We start from the raw sequence: 12,320 nt of genomic DNA, 5'->3' as shown, positions 1-12,320 counted from the left end.
TACACTCCAATTAATGTGTCGAATTATGCATCGAAATAGTTTGATACTCATCCGTAAATGAGGTACATCATATTAGGGTGTAAGAATGTCGAAAATGGATGTGTTGCATTTATGTTCCTTATTAGTAGTAATGAGAGTACATCCCTATGGTGAAAGAATGCCTAAAATGTATGTGTTGCACTAAATGGAGTCTATGTGCTCTATGCTCCAACTAATGTGGCAAATCGTGCGTTGAAATAGTTTAATACTCGGCCATAAATTAGACACATAATAATGCAAGGGTATAAAAAATGGACGTGGTGCACTTATGTTTCTTATTAGTAGTAATGAGAGCACATCTATATGGCGCAGGAATGCCCAAAAAATAATGTGTTGCACTAAATGGAATCTTCATACTCCATGCTCCAATTAATGTGTCAAATCTCACATAAATATTTTAACTACTTTGATTATGAATAAACCCTTAAATCGCAACAAAATATAACTTCACATAGTAGATTTTTTTTATTTTTGTACACAGGCTGGGTGTTCACCCAAGGGATAAACTGGACACAGATACAGTGACACCTCCTGATCATGATCATCATATTCTGATTCCTGGACGGATGTGAGCACACTTCGGACATAAAATCTTTGAGCATCTATATGTTTGTTATAAAATAAAATAGAAAATAGTGTTAATTCCATTTTTACCCCTAAGATTGACCCTTGTGATAGAAATTACCCCCAACTCGGGAACCGGTCATATTTTTACCCCTAATTTAAAGATTCCTTCTACATTTGCCACATTTAAGTTTTTCCCCAAACGAGTTTTGACTACGTGATGGTGTCCTGGATTAGGGGTCATCCACCACGTCGTCTTTCGGCCAGGTGGCCGGACTGAGGACCCCCCCCCCCCCCCCCCACACACACATGGAGGTTCATCAATGTGCCATCCTAAGAAGGCCTAATTATGCATCTTGTCTTGGGAGTACATGCTAGGTGATTTATATTTATGTGTAATAACTCCTCTAATAAGTTTTGCGAAGTTTTATGTGAATGAAGTTTTTAAGATCGAGGGAAGACATCGATATAGGAGAAACAAGGAGAGACAAGAGTTCAAGTTTGGTGATGCCCAAGGCACCCTAATTAAATATCCAACTAGACTCAAGCGTCTTAGCTTGGGGACGCACTGGAAGGCATCCACTCTTTCTTCGTCATCAACTTTCGTTTTGTCTCGATTGGACCTAAGTTTTTATTTGTGCGCATGATATGTGCTATGCTTGGAGCATCGTTTGCTTTTGTTTTTTGTTTTGTTTGCTGGTCATTACAATCATTATGTTCTGGTCACACACCTTGAGAGAGATACACATGAGTCATAATTTTTTTAGAATGCTCTATGCACTTCACTCATATCTGTTGAGTTGAGGTAAATTACAAAATTGCTCTTGCACTTCACTTATATATGTTAGAGCACGGTGGAGAAATATGCTTTTGTAGAAATGATTAGGACTCTCTTGCTTATCTTTTTAGAGAGTTGAATAACAATTGGTTGTTTGCATTCATTATATGTTGGTCCTAACATTGATAGGTATTCATTGGTGGTATAGATAAAAAATTGCATGAACTTGTAGATCATTGAACTTGATAAATGGTGGGATAGATTTTCTTGTGTGTTCAAGTATAGTACAATAGCAAGAAAGTGCATTTGCTGCTCAAATATACCTAACTAATGAAATATGCACCAAATAGGGGACAATCTTATGTTTAAGCATGAATTGTACAATTGCAAAGTAACTAAGGCGAGAGCACACGTATGTTTCTTCCACCAGGTCAGCAAGCCTTTCGGTGATGCTCCAGTACAATGTCATCATAGGCAAGAGGGGAGAAAACACAAAGTAAATTACCAAGCCACAACAACTATGTAAGTCACTCCCACCCATTGGGTCATTTCGTCGAACACCTTCGGTGTGAACATTGCCATCCTCTTGAGCAGCACATAGCAGTAAATGGGCAAGCAAAGCAAGCGTCGTGCAGGTGTAGCTTTCATTTCCGATGAGTACATTAACTGCTCCCTGGTTACAGTTCCCATCGTTACCTTGGCTTGTGATTAAAAATTAGTTGCCGCTACTAGATGTTGCTACCAACTGCCGTAGTTGACAGCGGATGAAGAAATCCACACAGAATGCAGTCTCTTGTAAGGCAACAAATGCAGAGATTGTACACAGAATTGTATCAAAGATAAACTGAAAAAATTATCACATAAGTGCTACACAAATATAGCGGGAACTTATTGTACCTTTCAATGTATAACATTGTAGATTTGTTTTGTGTTCAAAGTAATTTCTTCACCGTTACCTGACCTAGGATCCAAATATGAACAATGAGTGGAAATACCTATCTTGGCCCTCTTAGGCAAAGCAATTGTGATAATATCTCAAGTTTTAATAGAAAACAAGAAAAATACTATTAACTGATAGGTTTGAATACTCTATTACTCTGAAGTCTAGACTCTCAAGCACTAAAATCAGCTGGCATACAACACAAACAAACAATGGGTTTACTGAAATGTAAGTAATGAAAAATACAAAATTTAGATGCTTCTCAAAAGTGTTCAAACATGATCTATTGCAACAATTCCACAGCAGATTGAAACTTAATGATCATGTACGTATTACATGTTACACATTAGCTCAACCAAACAATTACTCTAGGTGGCAGTGTACATTTTTTGACCCGTCAGGTTGCAGGTTGTCAAGGTCCATAAAGCGTAAAACAATGACCCCAATATACCATCAATTACAACATACGCCCTAATACCTCGATGGCTACATCTAGCTAAGCTAATCTCAGCTAAGATGAATATGGAACAACAAATGGCATCCCTAGTTGGCGGGAAATTGTACAAAGCTTCCGTCTTCGAGTTTTAGTGTCAGACTCTTTGGTTTTGTCAGCTGATGATGCTTGATACCGCCGTCACATCTGGACAAGCAGGTTCCAGCCAACTCAACGAGACAAAGTCGGCATCTTTGCTTGCACCAACACCATGGAGAGGACATCAATAGAGTGCCTCACAGTTAAAGCCGATTCAGTGATTGTGAGATGCCACCAAGATTAAAGATGCTAGATCAGGAGACCAACACTAATGTTTGGGTGAGAGGGATCAAATACGCACCTATACGTTCAAACTACTACGTACCATCATGTTCCAAGAATAAAAAATAACGTAAATGTTCGAAGAACATCTTGCTGACTGGCAGTAGCTAATCTAGAAATAAAACGGAGGGCGGCTGGGTTTCCTGTGTCGTGCGAACATGTGTTGGGTTGGGCTGACAAGTGACTGTGTTGGGCCTTGAGACTAGTAGTAAAAATGACGATCGCAGTGCTGGAGGGGGGCATGGGCCTTGACACTAGAAAATTAATGTTTTGACATTGATGCAAAATAATTTGCCATGAAACACAAACTACAAATCTCCAAAAAGTTAAAATGTCATTGCCTCATAAAAAGCAATTTATAGGATCAGAAACAAAAATCACCATGGGCATTAACTAAAATTTCCATGATCGATCAACTAAATTAGTCGTGATTAGTTAACAAAATTTGCCATGGTCAATTACTAAAAAAAATCATGGTAAATATAAAAGTTTGCAGGGTCTAGTTAAAAACTAGTTTGGCCACGACAAGAGTAGTTGTTCTTTGCCATGCTATGAAAAAATCATGGAAATTTTTAATATGATTTTTACCAATACAAGACTATTTGTTCTTTGCCATGTTCGTATATAGAATGTACAACTGAGGCGCAAAAGTATGAACAAGAAAATTGCCATGGAAAATACATATCAAAAATTGACATGGTATTTTAAAAAATTGCCATGTTCTTAATGAGGAAAATTCCATGTATGTAAAGTAAACACTACTTATGAACCAGACGTTGCCATATCAATTCATATAAAAAAATCCATGGCAAATTCATATCAAAGATTGCCACTTTAAATTAAATTTGCTATGTTTTGTATGATAAAAATGGGATGTATGTGAAGTAAACACTAGTTAATAACAAAAAATTACCATGGCAAATTCATATAAAAAATTCCATGGTGTTGTAATTAAATTTGCCATGTTCTGTGTGAGGGAAATGCCATGTATGTAAAGTAAACACTAGTTATGACCCAAAAGTTGCGATGGAAAATTGATATAAAAATTTACCATGGCAAATTCATATCAAAGATTGCCATATTATTTTAATTAAATTTGCTATGTTCAATATGAGAAAAATGCCATGTATGTAACTCAGAAATTGCCATGGCAAATTCATATAAAAAATTGCCCTGGCAAATTCATTAAAAAATTGCCATGATATTTTTATTAAATTTTCCATGTTATGTATGAGACAAATGCCAAGTATGTTAAGTAAAAGACAAGATATGAACAAACAATTGCCATGTCAGATGTATGTCAAAAATTGCCATGTCCATTATAAAGATCATGAAAAAATTGTAGTAGGACATGAAAATGTCATCTATAAGATACTTCAAAAAGTAACTGCACACATAATGAGCTTCCCGGGTGCAAAAACACAATAAAAAGTTGGCATCTAAAACTAGTTGCCATGGCAACACTTCATGGCAAAGTATGTTTTTTTATTTACCATGCATTTAGAGATGCCAAAATGTGTAAAAAATAGCCATTCTCCACACCATTTCAGGTACAACTTTTTTGCACATACACATGAAAGATAATGCATACAATTAGCCATTTTCACAATAAAATTTGCCATGGCAGCAATCATTTCCACACCGGGGCAGGAAACTAAAACATTCAGTAGGAAAATGGTAAACAAACGGGAAATCAAAAAGGCATGGGGGGAGGACCTGTATTTGGGAAGTGACAAGCGGACAAGCAGGTTGCAGCCAGGTAGATAGCCGACCATCTCCATGTCGGCGCCGGCCACGCCAAAAATGCTGTAGCGGTGACACCCAAGAGAAGAGGATGGCGCTAGGAGGAGGAGGCGTCATGCACGATGGGCAGCTGCGCGCGGGAATGAAACCTGCACTGACGAGAACATCACAACGAGGTGGTGATGATGGGCGCGTGGGGTTGCCGGATGAAGCCATATCCCTCACCGTCGGCGAGACGGGAACCACGGCGGGGATGAAATTCGCCGGAGAATGGACTTGCTCGAGCCGCCGCAGTGCATGTGCTTCTCCCCGTGCTCGAGGCTGTCGTGTTACTTGTAAACTGTGTTGGAATTTCCCTGAAGAGGAAGGGTGAAGTAGTACAATAGAGATAAGTATTTCCCTTAGTGAGAATCAAGGTTATCGAACCAATAGGAGAACCAAGTAAATTCCCTTCGACAACACCTACACACACAAAAGCAAATACTTGCACCCAACGTGTGCAAAAGGATTGCCAATCCCCTTGAACTCGTTACTTGTAAGGATTAATTCTGATAGTGATAGATAGACAAAAAGAAAAGTAAAACAAAACAAAAGTAAATAAATTGCAACAAGGTTTTTTTTTTGTCTTTTAGCAATATGACAAAAATAGACACGGGGGCCATAGTTTTCACTGGAGACTTCTCTCTCGAACACATAGCATATGATCGTTAAACAAATTACTGTTGGACAATTGATAGAAAAGCGCATAGTTATGATGTATTCATGGCAATGATCATGTATATAGGCATCACGTCTGTGACAAGTAGACTGACTCCTGCCTGCATATACTACTATTACTCCACCAATGGACCGCTATCCAGTATGCATCTATGGTATTAAGTTCATAACAAACAAAATAACGCCTTAAGCAAGATGACATGATGTAGACAAAGTAAACTCAATGAATAAATAAACCCCGTCATTTTATCCTTAATGGCAACAACACTATATGTACCTCGTTACCCTTTCTGTCACTGGGTGAGGACACCACAAGATTGAACCCATTACAAAGCACCTCTCCCACTGAAGATAAATCAATCTAGTTGTCTAAACTAAATGGATAGATCGGAGAGAAATACAAAGCTATAATAATTGTGCATAATAAAGTTCAAAAAGACTCAATTAATTTCAATGAATAATTTGATCATAAATCCACAATTTGTCGGATCCCAACAAACACACCGCAAAAGAAGATTACAACAGATAAAACTCTAAGGAGATCGAGGATAACATTGTATTGGAGATCAAAGAGAGAGAAGAAGCCATCTAGCTACTAGCTATGGACTCGTGTGTTTGTGGTGAACTACTCACGCATCATCAGAAGGCAGCAAGGATGATGTAGAAGCCCTCCATGATCGATCACCCCTCTGTCAGAGTACCGGAAAAGGCCTCCAGATGGGATCGTGGAAGAACAGAAGTTTGCGGTGACGAACAAATGTTTTGGGTGGCTCTCTGTTGGTTTGGGAATATTTGTGAATTTATAGAGGTGGAATTAGGTCAAACGGAGTTGCGTGGGCCCCCGAGCTCAGGGGGCACGCCTACCCCCCTATGGTGCACCCTGTGAACTCATGGCTCTCTCGTAGCTCTTCTGGCCTCCTCCCGAACCTTCTTGGGTCCCTTCTGGTCTAGAAAAAATCACCGTAAAGTTTCATCGTGTTTGGACTTCGTTTGCTATTGATATTCTGTAAAAGGCAAAAACAAGCAGAAAACAACAACTGGCACTGGGTTAATAGGTTAGTCCTAAAAATGATATAAAATAGCATAAAAATGCATATAAACCATCCAAGATTGATAATATAACAGCATGAAATTGCAAAAAAGAGTGACACTTGTCACCCTGGTGACTTGCCCATTATGTGGGACAACCGACAAGGACGCCTACACCCATACCCCAAACAAATAAATTGCCTACATTGGGAATGAATGGTTATTCCATCTACTCACGAATCATTCCAGTGAGGTGTCTGGTATCGTCATCTTGCTCATTTCGAGAGATTTGGAGTATGGGCAATGATACGCCCATTTTGCATCATGTTTTCCTACTGATATTTATGATGTTTTTATGCATAATAATGCTTTTTGGAGTAATTCTAATGCCTTTTCTCTCATAATATGCAAGGTACACACAATGAGGGAGAATTCCGGCAGCTGGAAACATGGACCTGGAATAGCTACGTCCGGCTACCTATTCTGCACAACTCCAAACAAGCTGAAACTTTACGTAGAATATTTATGGAATATATGAAGAATATTGGAGCAAATAAGTACTAGAGGGGGCCACCCTGGTGGGTTGTTCTCACCCAGGCCCACCTCCGGTGCCCATCTTCTGGTATAAAGGTCATTTTTACCTAGAAAAAATAAGTAGAGGACTTTCGGGACGGAGCGTCGCCGTCTTGAGGTGGAACTTGGGCAGGAGCACTTTTGCCCTTCGGCAGAGCGATTCCGCCGGGGGAACTTCCCTCCCGGAGGGGGAAATCATCGTCATCATCATCACCAACAACTCTCCCATCTTGGGGAGGGCAATCTCCATCAACATCTTCAACAACACCATCTCATCTCAAACCCTAGTTCATCTCTTGTGTTCAATCTTGTTTTCGGAACTATAGATTGGTGCTTGTGGGTGACTAGTAGTGTTGATTACATCTTGTAGTTGATTACTATATGGTTTACTGGGTGTAAGATTATATGTTCAGATCCAATATGCTATTTAATACCCCTCTGATCTTGAGCATGATTATCATTTGTGAGTAGTTACTTTTGTTCTTGAGGTCACGGGAGAAATCATGTTGCAAGTAATCATGTGAACTTGATGTGTGTTTGATATTTTGATAGTATGTATGTTGTGATTCCCTTAGTGGTGTCATGTGAACGTTGACTACATGACACTTCACCATATTTGGGCCTAAGGGAATGCATTGTGGAGTAGTTATTAGATGATGGGTTGCGAGAGTGACAGAAGGTTAAACCCTAGTTTATGCGCTATTCCGTAAGGGGCCGATTGGATCCAAAAGTTTAATGCTATGGTTAGAATTTATTCTTAATACTTTCCTCGTAGTTGCGGATGCTTGCCACGGGGTTAATCATAAGTAGGAGGTTTGTTCAAGTAAGAACAACACCTAAGCACCGGTCCACCCACATATCAAATTGTCAAAGTAGCGAACACTAATCGAATCAACATGATGAAAGTGACTACATGAAATTCCCGTGTACCCTCAAGAACGCTTTATTGGGTAACGTAGCATGCAATTTCAAAAATTCCTATGCTCACGCAAGATCTATCTAGGAGATGCATAGCAACGAGAGGGGGATAGTGTGTCCACGTACCCTCGTAGACCAAAAGCAGAAGCGTTTGACAACACGGTTGATGTAGTCGAACTTCTTCTCATTCCGACCGATCAAGCACCGAACGTACGACACCTTCGAGTTCTACACACGTTCAGCTCGATGACGTCCCTCGAACTCTTGATCCAGCAAAGTGTCGAGGGAGAGTTCCGTCATCATGACCGCGTGGTGACGGTGATGGTGAAGTGATCCGCGCAGGGCTTCGCCTAAGCACTACGTGAATACGACCGGAGGCGTAAACTGTGGAGGGGGGCGCCGCACGACTAACAACTGTTGTTCTCTGTTCTAGCGGTGCCCCCCTCATACATATAGGTTAGAGGGGAGGAGAGCCAGCTAAGGGGCACCCCAAGTAGGAGGAATCCTACTTGGGGTCCTCCCAATTCATCCTCCCCACTTTCCTATTCCTATTCGGAGTAGGAAGGGAAGAGGGGAAAGGGGGAATCCTATTCCCTTTTTCCTTTCCTCGTTCCCCTTTCCTTCTCTAATTTAGCCAGCCCATATGAGGGGGGGCGCAGCAGCCCCTTTGTGGCTGGTGTGTTTCCCCTCTTGGCCCATAAGGCCCATATGTTTTGACGGGGGTGCCCGGAACCCCTTCCGGTGACCCGATAAGTACCCGGTGCATCCCGAAACACTTCCGGTGTCCGAATACCATCGTCCAATATATGAATCTTTACCTCTCGACCATTTAGAGACTCCTCATCATGTCCTCGATCTCATCTGGGACTCCGAACAACATTCGGTCACCAAATCACATAACTCATATAATACAAAATTGTCATCAAACTTTAAGCGTGAGGACCCTACGGGTTCGAGAACTATGTAGACATGTCCGAGACACCTCTTGAAGGAAATATGCCCTAGAGGCAATAATTAAGTTGTTATTTATATTTCCTTATGTCGTGATAAATATCTATTATTCATGCTAGAATTGTATTAACCGGAAACTTGATACATGTGTGAATACATGGACAAAACAGAGTGTCCCTAGTATGCCTCTACTTGACTAGCTCGTTGATCAAAGATGGTTATGTTTCCTGACCATAGACATGTGTTCTCATTTGATGAACGGGATCACATCATTAGAGAATGATGTGATGGACAAGACCCATCCGTTAGCTTAGCATTATGGCCGTTTAGTTTTATTGCTATTGTTTTCTTCATGACTTATACATGTTCCTCTGACTATGAGATTATGCAACTCCCGAATACCGGAGAAACACCTTGTGTGCTATCAAACGTCACAACATAACTGGGTGATTATAAATATGCTCTACAGGTGTCTCCGAAGGTGTTTGTTGGGTTGGCATAGATCAAGATTAGGATTTGTCACTCTATGTATCGGAGAGGTATCTCTGGGCCCTCTCGGTAATGCACATCACTATAAGCCTTGGAAGCAATGTGACTAATGAGTTAGTTGCGGGATGATGCATTACGGAACGTGTAAAGAGACTTGCCGGTAACGAGATTGAACTAGGTATGATGATACCGACGATCGAATCTCGGGCAAGTAACATACCGATGACAAAGGGAACAACGTATGTTGTTATGCGGTTTGACCGATAAAGATCTTCATAGAATATGTAGGAGCCAATATGAGCATCCAGGTTCCGCTATAGGTTATTGACCAGAGATGTGTCTCGGTCATGTCTGCATAGTTCTCGAACCCATAGGGCCCGCACGCTTAACGTTCGATGATGATTTGTATTATGAGTTATGTGATTTGATGACTGAAGATTGTTAGGAGTCCCGGATGAGATCACGGACATGATGAGGAGTCTCTAAATGGTCGAGAGGTAAAGATTGATATATTGGAAGGTTATATTTGGACACCGGAATGGTTCCGGAGTGATTCGGGTATTTTTGGAGTACCGGGAGGTTACCGGAACCCCCCGGGGAGATATTTGGCCTTAGTGGGCTTTAGTGGAGAAGAGGAGGCAGGCCAAGGGGAGGTGGCGCCCCCCCTCTATGGAGTATGAATTGGACTAGGGGAGGGGCGGCGCCCCCCTTGCCCTTTCCTACTCCCTCTCGCTTTCCCTCTTTCCCTCTCTCCTACTCCGGAAAGGAAAGGGGAATCCTACTAGGACGTGGGAGTCCTAGTAGGACTCCCGACACTTGGCGCTCCCCTAGGGGGCCGGCCTCTCTCCCTCCCTCCTTTATATACGGAGGTGGGGGGCACCCCAAAGCACAACGGACAATCTCTTAGCCGTGTGCGGTGCCCCCCTCCACAGTTTAACACCTCGGTCATATCGTCATAGTGCTTAGGCGAAGCCCTGCGCCAGTAACTTCATCATCACCGTCACCACTCCGTCATGCTGATGGAATTCCCCCTCATCCTCAACTGGATCAAGAGCTCGAGGGACGTCATCGTGCTGAACGTGTGCTGAACACGGAGGTGCCGTACGTTCTGTACTTGGATCAGTTGGATCATGAAGACGTTCGACTACATCAACTGCGTTACTAAACGCTTCCGCTTTCGGTCTACGAGGGTACGTGGACACACTCTCCTGTCTCATTGCTATGCATCTCCTAGATAGATCTTGCGTGATCGTAGGAATTTTTTTGAATTAGTACGTTCCCCAACACCTCTCCGGTCAATAACCAACAACGGAACCTGGATGCTCATATTGGTTCCCACTTATTCTACGAAGATCTTTATCGGTCGTATCATAATGACAACATACGTTATTCCCTTTGTCATAGGTATGTTAGTTGCCCGAGATTCGATCGTCAGTATCTTCATACCTAGTTCAATCTCGTTACCGGCAAGTCTCTTTACTCATTCCGTGATACATCATCCCGCAACTAACTCATTAGTCACATTGCTTGCAAGGCTTATTATGATGTGCATTACAGAGAGGGCCCAGAGATACCTCTCCGATACTCGGAGTGACAAATCCTAATCTTGATCTATGCCAACCCAACAAACACCTTCAGAGATACCAGTAGAGCATCTTTATAATCACCCAGTTACGTTGTGACGTTTGATAGCACACAAGGTATTCCTCCGGTATCCGGGAGTTGCATAATCTCGTAGTTGAAGGAATATGTATTTGACATGAAGAAAGCAATAACAATAAAACTGAACGATCAACATGCTAAGCTAACGGATGGGTCTTGTCCATCACGTCATTCTCCTAATGATGTGATCCCCTTCATCAAATGACAACACATGTCTATGGTTAGGAAACTTAACCATCTTTGATTAACGAGCTAGTCTAGTAGAGGCTTACTAGGGACACGGTGTTTTGTTTATGTATTCACACATGTATCAAGTTTCCGATTAATACAATTCTAGCATGAATAATAAACATTTATCATGATATAAGGAAATATAAAATAACAACTTTATTATTGCCTCTAGGGCATATTTCCTTCAGTCTCCCACTTGCACTAGATTCAATAATCTAGTTCACATCGCCATGTGATTAAACATTAATAGTTCACATCGTCATGTGATTAACACCCATAGTTCACATCACCATGTGACCAACACCTAAAGGGTTTACTAGAGTCAATAATCTAGTTCACATCGCCATGTGATTAACACCCCAAGAGTACTAAGGTGTGATCATGTTTTGCTTGTGGGAGAAGTTTAGTCAACGGGTCTGCCACATTTAGATCCGTACGTATTTTGCAAATTTGTATGTCTATAATGCTCTGCATGGAGCTACTCTAGCTAATTGCTCCCACTTTCAATATGTATCCAGATTGAGACTCAGAGTCATCCGGATCAGTGTCAAAGCTTGCATGAACGTAACTCTTTATGACGAACTCTTTATAACCTCCATAACCGAGAAATATTTCCTTAGTCCTCTAAGGATAATTTTGACCGCTGTCCAGTGATCTACTCCTGGATCACTATTGTACCCCTTTGGCAAACTCATGGCAAGGTACACAATAGCTATGGTATACAACATGATATACTTTATAGAACCTATGGCTGAGGCATAGGGAATGACTTTCATTCTCTCTCTATCTTCTGCCGTGGTCGGGTTTTGACTCTAACTCAACTTCATACCTTACAACTCAGGCAAGAACTCCTTCTTTGACTGATCCATTTT

The sequence above is a fragment of the Triticum aestivum genome, chromosome 2D (genome assembly GCF_018294505.1).
Source record: "Triticum aestivum cultivar Chinese Spring chromosome 2D, IWGSC CS RefSeq v2.1, whole genome shotgun sequence".
NCBI classification, from domain to species: domain Eukaryota; kingdom Viridiplantae; phylum Streptophyta; class Magnoliopsida; order Poales; family Poaceae; genus Triticum; species Triticum aestivum.
This window is presented reverse-complemented; position numbering follows the sequence as displayed.